Raw genomic sequence first — 21,639 nt, 5'->3', positions numbered from 1 at the left:
TCAGAAGACCACCCCGACTCCACCGCCGGCTCCAGAATGCTCCCGATGCTCTGCACGCCCACCATCTGCAACGTGGCTGTCACCAAGACCCTCATCGATGGTGGTGCTGGCCTCAACTTGCTCTCTATAGAAGCCTTCAGCCTTCTCCACGTGCCAATCAAGCAAGTCGGCCTCAGCAAGTCCTTCTCGGGAGTGGGTGGTGGAGCTGCCCACTCCCTGGGGCAGATCCGCCTCCCTGTCACCTTCGGCACGCGTGACAACTATCGCACCGAGCTGGTGGACTTCGACATCGCTCGCATCGGTCTTTCGTACAACGCCATCCTCGGGTACCCGGCTCTCGCTCAATTTATGGCGGTGACTCACCCGGCTTCCAACCTCATGAAGATGCCAGGGAGCAAGGGCGTCCTGACCATCAAGGGAGACACTAATTAAGGAGGCCGTGACGGCGCTTAGGCTCACTTTCAAGACCACGGCAGCAGCACAACCCGCCGACGCCGGTGCCCGCGCGGCCAGGGAGGCCACACCCACCAAGAAGAAGCAGTTGTTCACCCAAGACAAGGCGGAAACCAAGCAGGTACCGGTCAGCGAGGACGGGTCTTCAGGAGCCACCTTCACCATAGGAGCCGGCCTTGACCCGGAATAAGAAGAAGCCCTAGTGAGGTTCTTGCGCGCGAACAAGGAGATATTTGCGTGGGAGCCCAATCAGCTGGTAGGGGTCCTGAGGGAGGTGATCCAGCATCATCTAAGGGTCTGCCCCAACATCCGCCCCGCGAAGCAGCGAGCAAGACGGTAGTCCACTGAGAAGCAAGCCTTCATCGTCCAAGACACACGCAAGCTGGAAGCGGCAGGTGCCATCCGGGAGGTCCGATACCCCGAATGGCTGGCGAACCCTGTCGTAGTGCCAAAAAAAGGCCGGAAGGAACAGATGTGCGTCGACTTCACCAATCTTAACAAAGCCTGCCCCCAAGATCCGTTCTCACTCCCGCGCATCGACCAGATTGTCGAATCCACCGCTGAGTGTGACCTGCTGTGCTTCCTGAAGGAAATATGCCCTAGAGGCAATAATAAAGTTATTATTTATTTCCTTATATCATGATAAATGTTTATTATTCATGCTAGAATTGTATTAACCGGAAACATAATACATGTGTGAATACATAGACAAACAGAGTGTCACTAGTATGCCTCTACTTGACTAGCTCGTTAATCAAAGATGGTTATGTTTCCTAACCATGAACAAAGAGTTGTTATTTGATTAACGAGGTCACATCATTAGTTGAATGATCTGATTGACATGACCCATTCCATTAGCTTAGCACCCGATCGTTTAGTATGTTGCTATTGCTTTCTTCATGACTTATACATGTTCCTATGACTATGAGATTATGCAACTCCCGTTTGCCGGAGGAACACTTTGGGTGCTACCGAACGTCACAACGTAACTGGGTGATTATAAAGGAGCATTACAGGTGTCTCCAAAGGTACATGTTGGGTTGGCGTATTTCGAGATTAGGATTTGTCACTCCGATTGTCGGAGAGGTATCTCTGGGCCCTCTCGGTAATGCACATCACATAAGCCTTGCAAGCATTACAACTAATATGTTAGTTGTGAGATGATGTATTACGGAACGAGTAAAGAGACTTGCCGGTAACGAGATTGAACTAGGTATTGGATACCGACGATCGAATCTCGGGCAAGTAACATACCGATGACAAAAGGAACAACGTATGTTGTTATGCGGTCTGACCGATAAAGATCTTCGTAGAATATGTAGGAGCCAATATGGGCATCCAGGTCCCGCTATTGGTTATTGACCGGAGACGTGTCTCGGTCATGTCTACATTGTTCTCGAACCGTAGGGTCCGCACGCTTAAAGTTACGATGACAGTGATTATGAGTTTATGCATTTTGATGTACCGAAGTTAGTTTGGAGTCCCGGATATGATCACGGACATGACGAGGAGTCTCAGAATGGTCGAGACATAAAGATTGATATATTGGATGATTATATTCGGACACCGGAAGGGTTCCGGAGAAGTTTCGGATAAAACCGGAGTGCCGGAGGGGTTACCGGAACCCCCCGGGGGTTAATGGGCCTTATGGGCCTAATGTGGAGAAGAGGAAGGGGCTGCCAGGGCAGGCCGCGCGCCCCCTCTCCCCCTAGTCCGAATTGGACAAGGAGGGAGGGGCGGCGCCCCCCCTTTCCTATTCTCCCTCCACCTCTCCTAGTTGGACAAGGAATGGGGAGGGGAGTCCTACTCCCGGTAGGAGTAGGACTCCTCCTGCGCCCACCTCCTGGCCAGACGCACCCCTCCCCCTTGCTCCTTTATATACGGGGGCAGGGGGGCACCCTAGGACACACAAGTTGATCTTCGTGATCGTTCCTTAGCCGTGTGCGGTGCCCCCTGCCACCATATTCCACCTCGGTCATACCGTTGTAGTGCTTAGGCGAAGCCCTGCGCCGGTAGAACATCATCATCGTCACCACGCCATCGTGCTGACGGAACTCTTCCCCGAAGCTTTGCTGGATCGGAGCCCGGGGAGCGTCATCGAGTTGTACGTGTGCTAAGAACTCGGAGGTGCCGGAGTAATGGTGCTTGGATCGGTCGGATTGGGAAGACGTACGACTACTTCCTCTACGTTGTGTCAACGCTTCCGCAGTCGGTCTGCGTGGGTACGTAGACAACACTCTCCCCTCTCGTTGCTATGCATCACCATGAGCTTGCGTGTGCGTAGGAAATTTTTTGAAATTACTGCATTCCCCAACAGTGGCATCCGAGCCTAGGTTTTATGGTTTGATGTTATATGCACAAGTAGAACACAAGTGAGTTGTGGGCGATATAAGTCATACTGCCTACCAGCATGTCATACTTTGGTTCGGCGGTATTGTTGGACGAGACGACCCGGACCAACATTACGCGTACGCTTACGCGAGACCGGTTCTCCCGACGTGCTTTGCACATAGGTGGCTTGCGGGCGACTGTCTCTCCAACTTTAGTTGAACCAAGTGTGGCTACGCCCGGTCCTTGCGAAGGTTAAAACAGAGTCAAATTGACAAACTATCGTTGTGGTTTTGATGCGTAGGTGAGATTGGTTCTTGCTTAAGCCCGTAGCAGCCACGTAAAACTTGCAACAACAAAGTAGAGGACGTCTAACTTGTTTTTGCAGGGCATGTTGTGATGTGATATGGCCAAGACATGATGCTAAATTTTGTTGTATGAGATGATCATGTTTTGTAACCGAGTTATCGGCAACTGGCAGGAGCCATATGGTTGTCGCTTTATTGTATGCAATGAAATCGCGATGTAATGCTTTACTTTATTACTAAGCGGTAGTGATAGTCGTGGAAGCATAAGATTGGCAAGATGACAACGATGCTATGATGGAGATCAAGGTGTCGCGCCGATGACGATGATGATCATGACAGTGCTTCGGAGATGAAGATCACAGGCACAAGATGATGATGGCCATATCATATCACTTATATTGATTGCATGTGATGTTTATCCTTTATGCATCTTATCTTGCTTTGATTGACGGTAGCATTATAAGATGATCTCTCACTAAATTATCAAGAAGTGTTCTCCCTGAGTATGCACCGTTGCCAAAGTTCGTCGTGCCCAGACACCACGTGATGATCGGGTGTGATAAGCTCTACGTCCATCTACAACGGGTGCAAGCCAGTTTTGCACACGCAGAATACTCAGGTTAAACTTGACGAGCCTAGCATATGCAGATATGGCCTCGGAACACGGAGACCGAAAGGTCGAGCATGAATCATATAGTAGATATGATCAACATAATGATGTTCACCATTGAAAACTAATCCATTTCACGTGATGATCGGTTATGGTTTAGTTAATTTGGATCGCGTGATCACTTAGAAGATTAGAGGGATGTCTATCTAAGTGGGAGTTCTTAAGTAATATGATTAATTGAACTTAAATTTATCATGAACTTAGTACCTGATAGTATCTTGCTTATGTATGTTTGATTGTAGATAGATGGCCCGTGCTGTTGTTCCATTGAATTTTAATGTGTTCCTTGAGAAAGCAAAGTTGAAAGATGATGGTAGCAATTACACGGACTGGGTCCGTAACTTGAGGATTATCCTCATTGCTGCACAGAAGAATTATGTCCTGGAAGCACCGCTGGGTGCCAGGCCTGCTGCTGGAGCAACACCAGATGTTATGAACGTCTGGCAGAGCAAAGCTGATGACTACTCGATAGTTCAGTGTGCCATGCTTTACGGCTTAGAATCGGGACTTCAACGACGTTTTGAACGTCATGGAGCATATGAGATGTTCCAGGAGTTGAAGTTAATATTTCAAGCAAATGCCCGGATTGAGAGATATGAAGTCTCCAATAAGTTCTACAGCTGCAAGATGGAGGAGAACAGTTCTATCAGTGAGCATATACTCAAAATGTCTGGGTATAATAATCACTTGATTCAATTGGGAGTTAATCTTCCAGATGATTGCGTCATTGACAGAATTCTCCAATCACTGCCACCAAGCTACAAGAGCTTCGTGATGAACTATAATATGCAAGGGATGAATAAGACTATTCCCGAGCTCTTCGCAATGCTGAAAGCCGCGGAGGTAGAAATCAAGAAGGAGTATCAAGTGTTGATGGTCAACAAGACCACTAGTTTCAAGAAAAAGGGCAAAGGGAAGAAGAAGGGGAACTTCAAAAAGAACGGCAAGCAAGTTGCTACTCAAGAGAAGAAACCCAAGTCTGGACCTAAGCCTGAAACTGAGTGCTTATACTGCAAGCAGACTGGTCACTGGAAGCGGAACTGCCCCAAGTATTTGGCGGATAAGAAGGATGGCAAGGTGAACAAAGGTATATGTGATATACATGTTATTGATGTGTACCTTACTAGAGCTCGCAGTAGCACCTGGGTATTTGATACTGGTTCTGTTGCTAATATTTGCAACTCGAAACAGGGACTACGGATTAAGCGAACACTGGCAAAGGACGAGGTGACGATGCGCGTGGGAAATGGTTCCAAAGTCAATGTGATCGCGGTCGGCACGCTACCTCTACATCTACCTTCGGGATTAGTATTAGACCTAAATAATTGTTATTTGGTGCCTGCGTTGAGCATGAACATTATATCTGGATCTTGTTTGATGCGAGACGGTTATTCATTTAAATCAGAGAATAATGGTTGTTCTATTTATATGAGTAATATCTTTTATGGTCATGCACCTTTGAAGAGTGGTCTATTTTTGATGAATCTCGATAGTAGTGATACACATATTCATAATGTTGAAACGAAAAAATGTAGAGTTGATAATGATAGTGCAACTTATTTGTGGCACTGCCGTTTAGGTCATATCAGTGTAAAACGCATGAAGAAACTCCATACTGATGGGCTTTTGGAACCACTTGATTATGAATCACTTGGTACTTGCGAACCGTGCCTCATGGGCAAGATGACTAAAACACCATTCTCCGGTACTATGGAGAGAGCAACAGATTTGTTGGAAATCATACATACAGATGTATGTGGTCCGATGAATATTGAGGCTCGTGGCGGATATCGTTATTTTCTCACCTTCACAGATGATTTAAGCAGATATGGGTATATCTACTTAATGAAACATAAGTCTGAAACATTTGAAAAGTTCCAAGAATTTCAGAGTGAAGTTGAAAATCATCGTAACAAGAAAATAAAGTTTCTATGATCTGATCGTGGAGGAGAATATTTGAGTTACGAGTTTGGTGTACATTTGAAAAATTGTGGAATAGTTTCGCAACTCACGCCACCCGGAACACCACAGTGTAATGGTGTGTCCGAACGTCGTAATCGTACTTTATTAGATATGGTGCGATCTATGATGTCTCTTACAGATTTACCGCTATCGTTTTGGGGTTATGCTCTAGAGGGGGCCGCATTCACGTTAAATAGGGCACCATCAAAATCCGTTGAGACGACGCCTTATGAACTATGGTTTGGCAAGAAACCAAAGTTGTCGTTTCTTAAAGTTTGGGGCTGTGATGCTTATGTGAAAAAGCTTCAACCTGATAAGCTCGAACCGAAATCGGAGAAATGTGTCTTCATAGGATACCCAAAAGAGACTGTTGGGTACACCTTCTATCACAGATCTGAAGGCAAGACATTCGTTGCTAAGAATGGATCCTTTCTGGAGAAGGAGTTTCTCTCGAAAGAAGTGAGTGGGAGGAAAGTAGAACTTGACGAGGTAACTGTACCTGCTCCCTTATTGGAAAGTAGTACATCACAGAAAACTGTTTCAGTGACACCTACACCAGTTAGTGAGGAAGCTAATGATGATGATCATGAAACTTTAGATCAAGATACTACTGAACCTCGTAGATCAACCAGAGTGAGATCCGCACCAGAGTGGTACGGTAATCCTGTTCTGGAAATCATGCTACTAGATCATGATGAACCTACGAACTATGAAGAAGCGATGGTGAGCCCAGATTCCGCAAAATGGCTTGAAGCCATGAAATCTGAGATGGGATCCATGTATGAGAACAAAGTATGGACTTTGGTTGACTTGCCCGATGATCGGCAAGCAATTGAGAATAAATGGATCTTCAAGAAGAAGACTGACGCTGACGGTAATATTACTGTCTATAAAGCTCGACTTGTCGCAAAAGGTTTTCGACAAGTTCAAGGGATTGACTACGATGAGACCTTCTCACCCGTAGCGATGCTTAAGTCTGTCCGAATCATGTTAGCAATTGCCGCATTTTATGATTATGAAATTTGGCAGATGGATGTCAAAACTGCATTCCTGAATGGATTTCTGGAAGAAGAGTTGTATATGATGCAACCAGAAGGTTTTGTCGATCCAAAAGGAGCTAACAAAGTATGCAAGCTCCAGCGATCCATTTATGGACTGGTGCAAGCCTCTCGGAGTTGGAATAAACGCTTTGATAGTGTGATCAAAACATTTGGTTTTATACAGACTTTTGGAGAAGCCTGTATTTACAAGAAAGTGAGTGGGAGCTCTGTAGCATTTCTGATATTATATGTAGATGACATATTACTAATTGGAAATGATATAGAATTTCTGGATAGCATAAAGGGATACTTGAATAAGAGTTTTTCAATGAAAGACCTCGGTGAAGCTGCTTACATATTAGGCATTAAGATCTATAGAGATAGATCAAGACGCTTAATTGGACTTTCACAAAGCACATACCTTGACAAGGTTTTGAAGAAGTTCAAAATGGATCAAGCAAAGAAAGGGTTCTTGCCTATGTTACAAGGTGTGAAGTTGAGTAAGACTCAATGCCCGACCACTGCAGAAGATAGAGAGAAAATGAAAGATGTTCCCTATGCATCAGCCATAGGCTCTATCATGTATGCAATGCTGTGTACCAGACCTGATGTGTGCCTTGCTATAAGTTTAGCAGGGAGGTACCAAAGTAATCCAGGAATGGATCACTGGACAGCGGTCAAGAACATCCTGAAATACCTGAAAAGGACTAAGGATATGTTTCTCATATATGGAGGTGACAAAGAGCTCATCGTAAAAGGTTACGTTGATGCAAGCTTTGACACTGATCCGGACGATTCTAAATCGCAAACCGGATACGTGTTTACATTAAACGGTGGAGCTGTCAGTTGGTGCAGTTCTAAACAAAGCGTCGTAGGAGGATCTACATGTGAAGCGGAATACATAGCTGCTTCGGAAGCAGCAAATGAAGGAGTCTGGATGAAGGGGTTCATATCCGATCTAGGTGTCATACCTAGTGCATCGGGTCCAATGAAAATCTTTTGTGACAATACTGGTGCAATTGCCTTGGCAAAGGAATCCAGATTTCACAAGAGAACCAAGCACATCAAAAGACGCTTCAATTCCATCCGGGATCTAGTCCAGGTGGGAGACATAGAGATTTGCAAGATACATATGGATCTGAATGTGGCAGACCCGTTGACTAAGCCTCTTCCACGAGCAAAACATGATCAGCACCAAGACTCCATGGGTGTTAGAATCATTACTGTGTAATCTAGATTATTGACTCTAGTGCAAGTGGGAGACTGAAGGAAATATGCCCTAGAGGCAATAATAAAGTTATTATTTATTTCCTTATATCATGATAAATGTTTATTATTCATGCTAGAATTGTATTAACCGGAAACATAATACATGTGTGAATACATAGACAAACAGAGTGTCACTAGTATGCCTCTACTTGACTAGCTCGTTAATCAAAGATGGTTATGTTTCCTAACCATGAACAAAGAGTTGTTATTTGATTAACGAGGTCACATCATTAGTTGAATGATCTGATTGACATGACCCATTCCATTAGCTTAGCATCCGATCGTTTAGTATGTTGCTATTGCTTTCTTCATGACTTATACATGTTCCTATGACTATGAGATTATGCAACTCCCGTTTGCCGGAGGAACACTTTGGGTGCTACCAAACGTCACAACGTAACTGGGTGATTATAAAGGAGCATTACAGGTGTCTCCAAAGGTACATGTTGGGTTGGCGTATTTCGAGATTAGGATTTGTCACTCCGATTGTCGGAGAGGTATCTCTGGGCCCTCTCGGTAATGCACATCACATAAGCCTTGCAAGCATTACAACTAATATGTTAGTTGTGAGATGATGTATTATGGAACGAGTAAAGAGACTTGCCGGTAACGAGATTGAACTAGGTATTGGATACCGACGATCGAATCTCGGGCAAAGCACCGGTGCGCGTCGGTCCTAAGCAAACGGTTTTTAACCCCTTTCCACGACGGCATTCGGAACCGTCGCCAAGTGAGTGTGGGTGATAGGGGGGGGTCCTTCCCACACGACCCAGAAACCGTTGGGGATATGCCCTCCTGGCACACACGCTCGGCAAAATGAGGTAGTCTGCGACCAGCGAGCACTCAAATACAGAAATACGTATAGTAGTGCTCAAAAAAATACAATTATACATGCGAAATCATTTCCGGTCGTAAGTACATCCCACACAGTCAGTCACCACTAAACGTTCCCGTTCGTATATACATCCCACACAGTCACTAGAAGGAAAACTTTTGCGCTAGGTGGCGTAACGCAAACAGTTTTGAAGAGAATGTCATGTGTGATTGTTCATTGATTCAACATGGTTTATTCCTAGAAACTGTGTGTGTTGTCTGAGGTCATCACCCATGGTGTTTTCTCATTAACCGTTTGCAATAGGAAAACCCAATTAGCAAGCTAATTGGCCATTTAGCGGGCTAATTGCCCTATTATTAATAATCCATTTACTAATCTAATTGACATTCATATTAAGCACATAATATATTCCATTTCCATATTAAGGAAGCAGGATTTCATAGTTGAAATAAATCATAGTACAACATGATATAGCTTCAGCACTCAGCTACCCCATTACACAACTGCACCAGCAGCAAGTTTCACATGCAACATCTAGAACCTTTCGAAATTAGCATCATAGACGGTACGTAGAGAGATGCATCTCATCTGGAAAACTGCTGAAGCGGAAGGCGAATATTGAGCCTTCATTCGTGTTGAAGGTCTTTGCAACTTTAGGCCAGTGCCTGTGGATGATTGACCGTCCATCCTTCGACCTCTTCAGGAACACTTCAATATTGAACCGTGGGTGTTGTATGAAAACTTTACTCGCCTGCTGACCATAGAGGTGGTTTGAGAGGTAATCATCAGTGAAGCTTGAAAACAAGGATGTGAATAAATATCTTCTCTATATTGGAAATGGGGCAAAGGAATACAAAAAGGCAAGGTATAATAGTTAGTACCATCTTGTAAACCTCAGTGCTTCCCATTGTTTCCCTGCAACACATATAAGGTAGTTAGTCATCAGGTTAAGTAAGGGTTCACATGCTATCAGTAAAATATGTTGATGATAAATAAGCACATTGCAGATTTATCAGATTAATTCAAGCCACATGGAAAACCGATTTATCCAAACCAAGCATGATTAAGAACTAGGAAATATAGCACTTGTATATGTTTCTCATGTTTAAGTGCAGCCAAATTCGATTTATTCCTCACATGGTATACAATAACAGAATGCAGCTAGAACAATTGAACATCGCATTGCAGAATTGAACCAAGCAGTTAACTAAACACCACAACAAGTGAACCAAGCCACAATAAATGACCAAGCAGTTAACTAAACACCAATTGAACAATATAACATACTCCTAATAGAAGAGCAGACAGTTAACCAAACCAAGCATGCTTAACAACTTGAAAATATTGCACCCTGAAGAATTGAACATCACATTTGCAGAATTGAACCAAGTAGTTAATTGAACACCAGATTGCACGACATATAGAACATATACTCTATAGCAGAAGATTGCATGGTAAATGTAGATAGCAAAATTCACTAGAATTTGTTAAGGAAAGGCAATAGCTAGCAAACTGAACATGGGTCCTTATAGTGAGCTAATAAGACAAGCTACTCCTCATTGTCGGAGATATCGATGACGATTGGCTTCTTGGACATGGAAGAGGGCGAGGCCTCTGCATCGTGAGTGCCCTCGTTGTAGTGGTGAGTTGCCTGAGCCGCTCCGGGCACCAAGAGCTGAGGTAAGCACGTGCACACTGAGAAAACACCTTGTAGTCTTCGTCGAAGGCACCGACGGTGGCCTCGAGAAACCGCCACGAACTGTCGTTTAAAGCATCCAACCGCGTCGTGGCATCAGCGCGCAAGGCGTCAACGGTGGCCTCGACGGCGAGGTGCTCCTCCAAGATCTAGGGGTCGACACGAATGGCAGCCATCACGACCTCATTCGTGCGTGCGGCCGCGATTTGCTTCTCCGCTGCCAAATGCTCCTTGAGGTCCTAGCTATACTGCGTGCACCATGGCTTAGGTCGGTGCTTATTTGGTGGAGGAGTCGGTGATTTGGGTGGAAGGTGTCGCGCTCGCGCTGGCGGTTGGGGCATGTGGGATGTGGAAGGAGGAGCGAAGGATGGGGTCGTCCGCCCTCCTCCGTCAGCTCCGACCGCCGCCCCATCAGCTCTAGTCCTCATCACTTCGTCGTTTCAGTCCCACAGCTCACTCATTAGGCACCCCAGGCTTTACACTTTATGCTTCCGGCTCGTATGTTGTGTGGAATTGTGAGCGGATAACAATTTCACACAGGAAACAGCTATGACCATGATTACGCCAAGCTATTTAGGTGAGACTATAGAATACTCAAGCTTTTGGCTTCTTCGACTGCTTCGGCTTTGGTACAGCAGGAGCTTCATCAGATTCAGAGTCAGCTGGAGGGTCATTCACGGCAGTCCCTTGGACTAAGATGCGGGTGATGAGGCCCTCTAGATTGGCATACGGACCGATGATATTGGGTTCTGCGTAGCGTGTGCCATCTGCCCTTGGAACTGAGGGACCAGGGTTGAAGTCTAACCCAAATTTCTTCTTGTTCTGCTTCGCTGATTGTTGGGCAAACTAGAAGTTGCGCTTGAACAGATTGTCGTCACGACACCAGAGGAGTGATGACGGATGCGCATCATCAGGCTGAGGTCCTCGGACCATGCATGGGTAGAAGCCTTGAGCAATGGCTTCGTCTCTGGTCCTGGGTATGAGATTCTTGTAAAGGATGTCCCCCCATGGTCTCTTGATGGCACTTTTCTCAGCATACTCCTGGGTGATGAAGCGGTATTTGAACCATTGTTCTGCCCAATAGCGTCGAATCCATTGGATTCGGGTCTTGTGCTGCCTATAATTCTCTTCTGGGTCTGTTTTATACATTTCTGCCAGGTCTTCAGGCAGATCTTTGGAAGTTCCTTCACGTCGTTGTCTGCCCCCTTTCCTTGCTGCTGCTTCTGAAGCCATAAACTTTAACTTGAAAGGCTTCAAAACTTTCAAAGGCTTCAGAGGCTTTCTTTTGCTGGACCAACAGGAACTGGCTTCAGGAGAATTTATGTGATGCTGTAGGAATTCTGCAAATGAATGCAGACTGTGAGAACCAAAGGATTCTCCCACGGACATGTACCTGTGACAGCATTAAGGTGCGAGGGAAGGGGAAGAGGTCATATGCATTCTTAGAAGGTTTTGAAGATTAATCAGTTTAGAAGACATTGACCTCATCGTGCGAAGACATTCACTCATAGATAAGAAGTTGGTTCTAGATTTGTACGAACCCACAGATCAGTACAAGTGAGGAATCTAACTACTTCATGAAGCACAAGTGAATATACTCGGCATGTTATGAGATGCAGATTGAGAGATCTAACTTGTGTGAAGATAAACTTCTTATGGTAGAAAGTGACAGAACCATGAGATCAAAAGGGGCTGTAAAAAGAAGTTTTATTTACCACACTTGGAACTGCTAGACAGAAACAGGAGATGATGCCAAGCAGTTCAGTCCTCCGTGCCCTAACTTGGCGACGGAAGACACCTACGGCAACGGCGGAGAGAACGATGTCCGCGGTCGGCGTGAGGACGGCGTCGGAGAGGTTGCGGCAGCGAAGCGCTTCATCGCCGGCGTCGTCGAGAGCTAGCGGTGGCGCTAGGGTTCGTGCGAGGGTGGAAGAAGGAGATGATGACCGTGGTAAGTGTGAATTTATAGGCACAGGGGCGGCACTGTGCTATTACACAGGTGCCCCTGGCGATTCGCATCTAAGGAACGCGTGGCCTGTTTGCGGAAGTTTGGGGTTTGTTCCACGTCCCATGTATGCCTGGATTGTCGGGTGGTCGTTCCTGCTTCTCCGGATTTTATGTGGAGGAATGAGCATTGAAAACGGACTTTATGGTTGTCTCTATATCTTCTGCTGACAAGGACGCAGTGAAGACATTCGACAGTTTCAATAGAATGCATATGACTTGGAGAGATAGAATTTGAGATAGAAAGCATAGAGAGATTAGGGTCCGATCACATTCACTTAGTTCAAAAGATTCAACCAAGAAGACATAGCTATAAGTGAATGCTGTAGAGGACAGAACACTATTATGTATACATCTATATAATCAACGTAGTGAAGATAATCATGAAGACATGTTGAGTTCGAAGCCAAACCAAATGTGAAGATATTGCAAGGTAACGCATGAGTGAAACATTTCAAAATAGAACGTTTGGTGGTGGCGTTACCCACCGTATAGGAAGTATTAGACCCAGACACGGCGCACAATTATCGTGGCGCTCCGAAGTCAAATTCCACATTAATGTATTCACACTTAGAATGTATGTCTTCATTGATTGAAGATATACTTTACTTTGTGCGTTGCACATCTAAGTCATCATATGCATAAGTGTTAGGATGTGTGCCTGATCACAGGACATTTGAGGATTCCAGGATATTTAGCTCACACCGTAACTTGCAAAATCTCTTCTCATCCAAGGGCTTGGTGAAGATATCTGCCAATTGTTCTTCAGTGTTGACGTGTATGATATCAATGTCTTCCTTCACAACATGATCTCTAAGAAAGTGATGACGAATTTCAATGTGCTTTGTCTTTGAGTGCTGAACTGGGTTGTTGGCAATCTTGATGGCACTTCTGTTGTCGCAGTAAAGTGGTACTTGCTTCAGATGAATGCCATAATCCTTGAGTGTTTGCTTCATCCACAGAAGCTGAGCGCAGCAAGATCCAGCAGCAATGTATTCAGATTCAGCAGTGGAGAGAGATACACAGTTCTGCTTTTTTGAAGACCAACATACAAGTGATCGTCCCAGAAAGTGACATGTGCCTGATGTAGACTTGCGATCAAATTTGTCACCAGCATAATCAGCATCCGAAAATCCAACCAAATCAAACTCTGAGCCCTTTGGATACCATAATCCTAGAGTTGGGGTGTGAGCCAAATATCGAAGAATTCGCTTCACAGCTAGGTGATGCGACTCCTTTGGTGCCGCTTGAAATCGAGCACACATGCAAACACTAAGCATAATATCTGGCCTAGATGCACATAAATAAAGCAAAGAACCAATCATGGAGCGGTATACCTTTTGATAGAACTCTTTACCATTGTCGTCAGGACCTAGATGATGTTTGGCTGGCATTGGTGTTGTGAAGCCTTTGCAGTCTTGCATACCGAACTTCTTCAGGCAATCTTTGAGATACTTCTCTTGAGATATGAAGATGCCATTGTGTTGTTGTCGTATTTGAAGACCAAGGAAGAACTTCAGCTCCCCCATCATGGACATCTGATATTGCTCTTGCATCATATATCCAAACTCTTCACTATACTTCTGATTGGTGCAGCCGAAGATAATGTCATCCACATATATTTGGCACACAAATAGTTCACCCTCATATGTCTTCGTGAAAAGAGTGGGATCCAGGGAACCAGGTATGAAGCCTTTGCTCTTCAGGAAATATTTGAGTGTGTCATACCAGGCCCTAGGGGCTTGTTTGAGGCCATACAGCACCTTGTTGAGCTTGTATACCATGTCAGGATGTTTTGGATTTTCAAAGCCAGGTGGTTGTGCAACATACACTTCTTCTTCAATCTTGCCATTGACAAAGGCACTTTTCACATCCATTTGATATAGAAGTATGTTATGATGATTTGCATAGGCCAGCAGTATGCGTATGGCTTCAAGCCTAGCCACAGGAGCAAATGTTTCATCGAAGTCAATGCCTTCCACTTGAGTATATCCTTGAGCAACGAGACGAGCTTTGTTTCTGACAACTTGACCATGCTCATCTTGTTTGTTGCGGTATATCCATTTGGTGCCTATTATGTTGTGCTTCCGTGGATCAGGACGCTTAACCAGTTCCCATACATTATTCAGCTCAAACTGTTGAAGCTCTTCTTGCATAGCTTGAATCCATTCAGGTTCCATGAAGGCTTCTTCAACTTTCTTGGGTTCTGATATTGAGAAAAATGCGAAGTGCCCACAGAAATTTGCTAGCTGGGTTGCCCTTGAACGAGTGAGTGGACTAGGTGCATTGATGCTGTCAATTATTCTTCCAATCTGCACTTCATTGGCAACACGAGGATGTACAGGGCGAAGACTTTGCTCTTGCTGATCTGTGTTGTTGTTGGGAGGAATGTCTTCAGGCTGAGCATTGTCTTCATGTTGATCAGGTGCTGAGATGATAAGTTCTTCTTCAGGATGAGCTTCAGAAGGTATAATCTCTCCAGTTCCCATTAGCTTGATTGATTCACTAGCTGGAATCTCATCTAGCACATTTGGCAGTTGCTCTCTTTGTGAACCATTTGTCTCATCGAACCGCACATCCACTGTTTCAACCACTTTGTAATGAAAGAGATTGAAGACTCTGTAGGAGTGCGAATCCTTTCCATATCCAAGCATAAAGCCCTCATGTGCTTTTGGTGCAAACTTTGAGGTGTGGTGTGGGTCCTTGATCCAGCACCTTGCGCCAAATACTCTGAAGTAACTGACATTTGGCTTCTTGCCAGTTAGGAGTTCATAAGATGTCTTGTTCAGAAGCTTGTGAAGATAAACACGATTTATTGTATGGCATGCAGTGTCAATGGCTTCAGTCCAGAATTTTCTTGGAGTCTTGTATTCATCTAGCATTGTTCTGGCCATCTCAATGAGTGTTCTGTTCTTGCGTTCGACGACGCCATTCTGCTGTGGCGTGTACGGAGCTGAGAATTCATGTGTGATGCCCAAGGTATCAAGATATGTATCAAGGCCAGTGTTCTTGAATTCAGTGCCATTGTCACTTCTGATGTGTTTTATCTTGGTGCCAAAATTGTTCATAGCACGATTGGCGAAGCGTCTGAAGACATCCTGCACTTCAGTCTTGTAAAGGATTATGTGCACCCAAGTATATCTAGAGTAATCATCAACAATGACGAAGCCATAGAGGCAAGCTGTAGTAGTAAAAGTTGAGTAGTGAGTGGGGCCGAAAAGATCCATGTGGAGCAGTTCGAAGGGTTGAGTAGTCGTCATGTTTGTCTTCGAAGGATGTTTTGCCCTTGTCATCTTCCCTGCTTCACAGGCACCGCATAAGTGATCTTTCTTGAACTTGACGCCCTCGATGCCTATGACATGCTTCTTCTTCGCAAGGGTGTGGAGGTTCCTCATGCCAGCATGCCCAAGCCTCCGATGCCAAAGCCAGCATTCTGAAGCTTTTGCAAGAAGACATACTGCAAATTGTGGCCCTGCTGAGAAATCTACCACGTACAGATCATCTTTTCGATACCCTTCAAACACTAGAGACTTGTCAGATTCCATTAGTACTAGGCAACGATATTTTCCAAACATTACGATCATGTTCAAATCGCAAAGCATTGAGACAGACATTAAGTTGAAGCCAAGGGATTCAACAAGCATGACTTTATCCATGTGTTGATCCTTTGAGATTGCAACTCTACCTAGACCCAATACCTTACTTTTACCAGTGTCAGCAAATGTGATGTGGCTCTTGTCGGATGGACGTAAGGTTGAGTCCATAAGAAGGCTTCTTTTGCCAGTCATGTGATTTTTACACCCACTGTCAATAATCCATTCTGAAGACTTTGAAGACGCTGGTGTCGTACCCTACAGTGCAGTTAGGGGGATAGGCTTCATGAAGAGAATTGTGAAGCAAAAACATTTGACGAACCAGTGGGTTATGAAAACTTAGATCCAGATTAGGACTAATAGGGAGAGTAGCATGCGATTCAGGAACGAAGTACATAATGATGCCATTCGGGCATTTTATCTTGCGCCCTACAAGATTTTTAAGGTCCCCAGCAATAGCGTCAGAAGATTTTGTTTTTCTGCTGGAGACCTTTCCCTGCAAAAGAGAGTTAAGCTTTCTTAACCACCCACATCTTCAAGGGTGGCTTAGAAGCAATAAGTCTAAGTGCAGCATCTGAGAATTTTGGCTTTGAAGCCTTAGCAAACAGTCTTGCAGGTGGACAATAATACTCATAGGAATAAGCAGAATAATTTTTGGTCATATGAACATGACGGTTCGATGAACCGCTCTCATATTCATATGCCTGAGTATGGTTTCCCTGCAAAACATTTGCGTTAGTGTGACTCAGGTGAAGCCTTTGGACCGTATGAAGCCTTTGGTCTGAGGTTTGTCTTCTTCAAGTGAGGTGTCATGAAGACATTCACAGGAAGATTTTCCAGACACTTTTTTGGAACCCAGATCTTCTTCATAGGCGGTCCATTCCTGCAGTTAGTACCAATGTACCTGGCAAACACTTCACCATTCTGATTCTTAAACAGTTTATAGTTTGCATCAAAGGATTCATCAATAATAATGGGGTTAGCACATGTGAAGCCAGATAAATTGGATGGATCTGCTGAAGGTTCCTTTGCAGCAACCCATGTGGTTTTGGGGTACTGCTCAGGTTTCCAGTAAGAGCCATCTGCATTTATTTTCCTTACGAACCCAACACCCTCTTTCCTAGGGTTTCGGTTCAGAATCTGCTTCTTGAGGACATCACATAATGTCTGATGTCCTTTAAGACTTTTGTACATCCCTGTTTCAAGCAATGTCTTCAACCTAGCATTCTCATCAGCAATAGCAGTGGTATCCTCAGCAGAGGGGTTAGTTACCACATCAACAGTTGAAGATATTGCAACAGCAGTAGCAGTGGAACATTCAGCAACAGAAGTAGCATTATCACGCTCAATGCATTTAAGACATGGTGGTTCAAATCCTTCCTGAGTGGAACTGATCTGTTCGGCGCGAAGTGATTCGTTTTCCTTTTGAAGATCTTCATGAGCCGCTCTCAATTTCTCAAGTTCTTGCTTCCTTTGAAGATAATCATAGGAAAGCTTTTCATGAGTTGTTGAGAGAGTATCAAGACGATCTTCAAGTTCCTGATACTTAACGTGAAGATTTTTTATGTCTTCAATTAAGGATTCAGATCGAGTCATTTCAGCACCCAACAGATCATTGCTTCTGTCTAACAGTTTTTGAATATGTTCCATAGCTTTCTGTTGTTCAGTTGCAATTTTAGCAAGTGTTTTGTAGCTGGGTTTTGAATCACAGTCAGAGTCATCGTCACTAGATGTTTGATAGCGAGTAGTGCGTGTGTTTACCTTGGCACCGCGTGCCATGAAGCAGTAGGCAGGAGTGGAGTCGTTCTTGTCATTTGCATCAGTGTCGGTGATGAAGTCATTGTCTTCAGTGTTGAAGATGGACTTGGCGACGTATGCTGTAGCCAGACTCGCAATGCCAGAATCAGACTCCTCAGATTCCACCTCTGCCTCCTCAGAAGCGGACTCCTCCTCTGAATCCATTTCCTTGCCAACAAACGCACGTTCCTTGCCAGATGAGCTCTTCTTGTGTGATGAAGACTTTGAGGAAGACTTGGAAGAAGACTTTGAGTATTTCTTCTTCTTCTTGTCGTCAGAATCATATTCCTTGCTCTTCTTCTTCCTTCTGTTCTCATTGTCCCACTGTGGACACTCAGAGATGAAGTGTCCAGTTTTCTTGCACTTGTGACATGTTTTCTTCTTGTAGTCATGAACAGAAGCTTCATCATTCCTTGAGCTTGATCGTGAAGATTTTCTGAAGCCTTTATTCTTGGTGAATTTTTTGGAACTTCTTCACTAGCATTGCAAGTTCCCTTCCAATGTCTTCAGGATCATCAGAACTGCTGTCAGATTCTTCTTCAGATGAGGAAACAGCTTTTGCCTTCAAGCCACGAGTTCGCCCATAGTTTGGACCGTAGATATCTCTTTTCTCAGAAAGCTGGAACTCATGTGTGTTGAGCCTCTCAAGTATGTCAGACGGATCGAGTGTTTTGAAATCAGGACGTTCTTGAATCATCAGGGCTAGGATGTCAAACGAACTATCAAGTGATCTCAGCAGCGTCTTGACGATTTCATGTTTGGTGATCTCAGTGGCGCCGAGGGCTTGAAGTTCATTTGTGATGTCAGTGAGCCGGTCAAATGTGTGCTGGACATGCTCATTGTCATTTCGCTTGAAGCGGTTGAAGAGGTTGCGAAGAACACTGATTCTCTGATCTCTCTGGGTTGAGATGCCTCCATTGACCTTGGAGAGCCAGTCCCAGACCAGCTTGGATGTCTTTAAGGCACTCACACGGCCATACTATCCTTTTGTCAGATGACCACAGATGATATTTTTGGCAGTAGAGTCCAGTTGAGTGAACTTCTTGACATCAGCAGCAGTGACACCTTCTCCAGCCTTGGGAACGCCGTTCTCGACGACATACCATAGGTCGACGTCAATGGCTTCAAGATGCATGCGCATCTTATTCTTCCAGTAGGGATATTCAGTTCCATCGAAGACGGGGCACGCAGCGGAGACTTTGATTATCCCTGCAGTCGACATAGCTAAAACTCCAGGTGGTTAAACCGAATCACACAGAACAAGGGAGCACCTCGCTCTGATACCAATTGAAAGTGCGTTATGTCGACTAGAGGGGGGTTGAATAGGCGATTTTTATGAAAGTCTTCAAAACGTGGGAGTTATGAAGACAAACAGCGAAGATTTTGCCTATTACTATGCAGCGGAAGTTAGATTACACTAGGCAAGCCATGGTCAAGTATTCAATAGAGTGAAAGCACAAAGACAAACAGCTGCAGTGTAATAAGGATCAGGTAGGAAGAAGTTATGAAGCCAAACAGATCATACATTCACGTTGTGAAGACAAAAGATAGAGCAAGCATGCAATGGCTTCACAATGAGTAACAGTAAGAAAAAGGAAGTGAAGATGAAACCGGTGACTCGTTGAAGACAATGATGTGTTGGACCAGTTCCAGTTGCTGTGACAACTGTACGTCTGGTTGGAGTGGCAAGGTATTTAAACCTTAGGACACACAGTCCCGGACACCCAGTCCTGAACACGCAGCTCAGGACACCAAGTCCTCACCGTGTTCTCCTTGATCTAAGGTCACATAGTCCTCGCCCAATCACTCTGGTAAGTCTTCAAGGTAGACTCCCAAACCTTCACAGACTTCGTTCACTGGCAATCCACAATGTCTCTTGGATGCTCTGAATGCGACGCCTAACCGTCTGGAGGATTCACAGTCCTCAAGTGTAATAAGTCTTCAGATCACACAGGCAAGAAGACTTAAGTGATGCCCAATGTTCTCTGGCTCTGGGTGGTTAGGGCTTTTCTCCTTGCTAGGAATTTTCTCTCAAAGGCTTCGAGGTGGGTTGCTCTCAAACGACAAAAGCCGTGCACTGAAATCTGAGCAGCCAACCGTTTATGGTTGTAGGGGGTGGGCTATTTATAGCCACTTGGCAACCCGACCTGATTTGTCCGAAATGACCCTGGGTCACTAAGGAACTGACACGTATCTCAACGGTCAGATTTCAAACTCTCATGGCAGCTTTACTTGGGCTACAAGCAAAGCTGACTTGTCCGGCTCTGGACAAGATTCGCTCTCATTGTCTTCACTCGAAGACATAGGTTTTTGGTTTAGGCATCACTTCAGTCATTCTGACTGGTTCTCCTGGACCCCACTTAACAGTACGGTGGTTCCTATGACTCAACACAAAATAAAAAGAACTACGAAAGATCTAAGTCTTCGAGCTCCATAGGCTTCATAACGTGTCTTCTTTTGTCATAGTCATCAATGTGAATATCTTCATATACCACCTTTGGCTTCAATGTCTTCATACATTTTTAGGGGTCATCTCTGGTAGTAAAACCGAATCAATGAGGGACTTCTACCTGTGTTATCCTGCAATTCTCACAAACACATTAGTCCCTCAACTAGGTTTGTCGTCAATACTCCAAAACCAACTAGGGGTGGCACTAGATGCACTTACATCTTCCACACTAATGGCGTACCTCCACCTGGTGCGCCATTAGTATATAGTAGTGGCGCACCACTTCTCTGGTGCGCCATTAGTGTCAATCCTATCTTTAGCCCTTTTCCTAGTAGTGTTTGGTGCATCACCATTTCCTCTTAAAGGGAAAACCAACGCATGCTCAAGAGGTAGCAACGTGTCTCGGTCATGTCTACTTAGTTCTCGAATCCGTAGGGTCCGCACGCTTAACGTTCGGTGACGATCGGTATTATGAGTTTATGTGTTTTTTGATGTACCGAATATAGCTCTATGTCCCGGATGTGATCACAGACATGACGAGGAGTCTCGAAGTGGTCGAGACATAAAGATTGATATATTGGACGACTATATTCGGATAGCGGATGAGTTCCGGGGGTAACCGGATATTTATCTGAGTGCCGGGGGGTTATCGGAACCCCCGGGGGAACTAATGGGCCTACATGGGCCTTGTGTGTGAGAGAGAGGAGGGGGCCTAGGGCTGGCCACGCCTCCCCCCTTGGGATTCTGAATTGGACAAGGAGGGGGGCGCCCCCTCTTTCCTCCCTCTCTCCTCTCCTTCCTTTCCCTTCCCCCTTCGTAGTTGGACTAGGAAAAGGGGAGTCCTGCTCCTACTAGGAGGAGGACTCCCCCTCTCCTTGGCACGCCCCTAGGGCGGCCGGCCTCCCCCTTGCTCCTTTATATATGGGGGCAGGCGGGCACCCTAGAACACTCAAGTTGATTGTTTTCCAGCCGTGTGCGGTGCCCCCCTCCACCATAATCCACCTCGGTCATATCATAGCGGTGCTTAGGAGAAGCCCTGTTCTAGTAGCATCATCATCACCGTCATCACACCGTCGTGAAAATGAAGCTCTCCCTCGACACTCTGCTGGATCGTGAGTTCGCGGGACGTCACCGAGCTGAATGTGTGCAGATCGCGGAGGTGTCGTACTTTCTATGCCAGGATCGGTCGATCGTGAATACGTACGACTACATCAACCGCGTTGTCATAAAGCTTC

This window comes from Triticum urartu, chromosome 3, assembly GCF_003073215.2.
Source record: "Triticum urartu cultivar G1812 chromosome 3, Tu2.1, whole genome shotgun sequence".
In the NCBI taxonomy this organism is placed as follows: Eukaryota; Viridiplantae; Streptophyta; class Magnoliopsida; order Poales; family Poaceae; genus Triticum; species Triticum urartu.
This window is presented reverse-complemented; position numbering follows the sequence as displayed.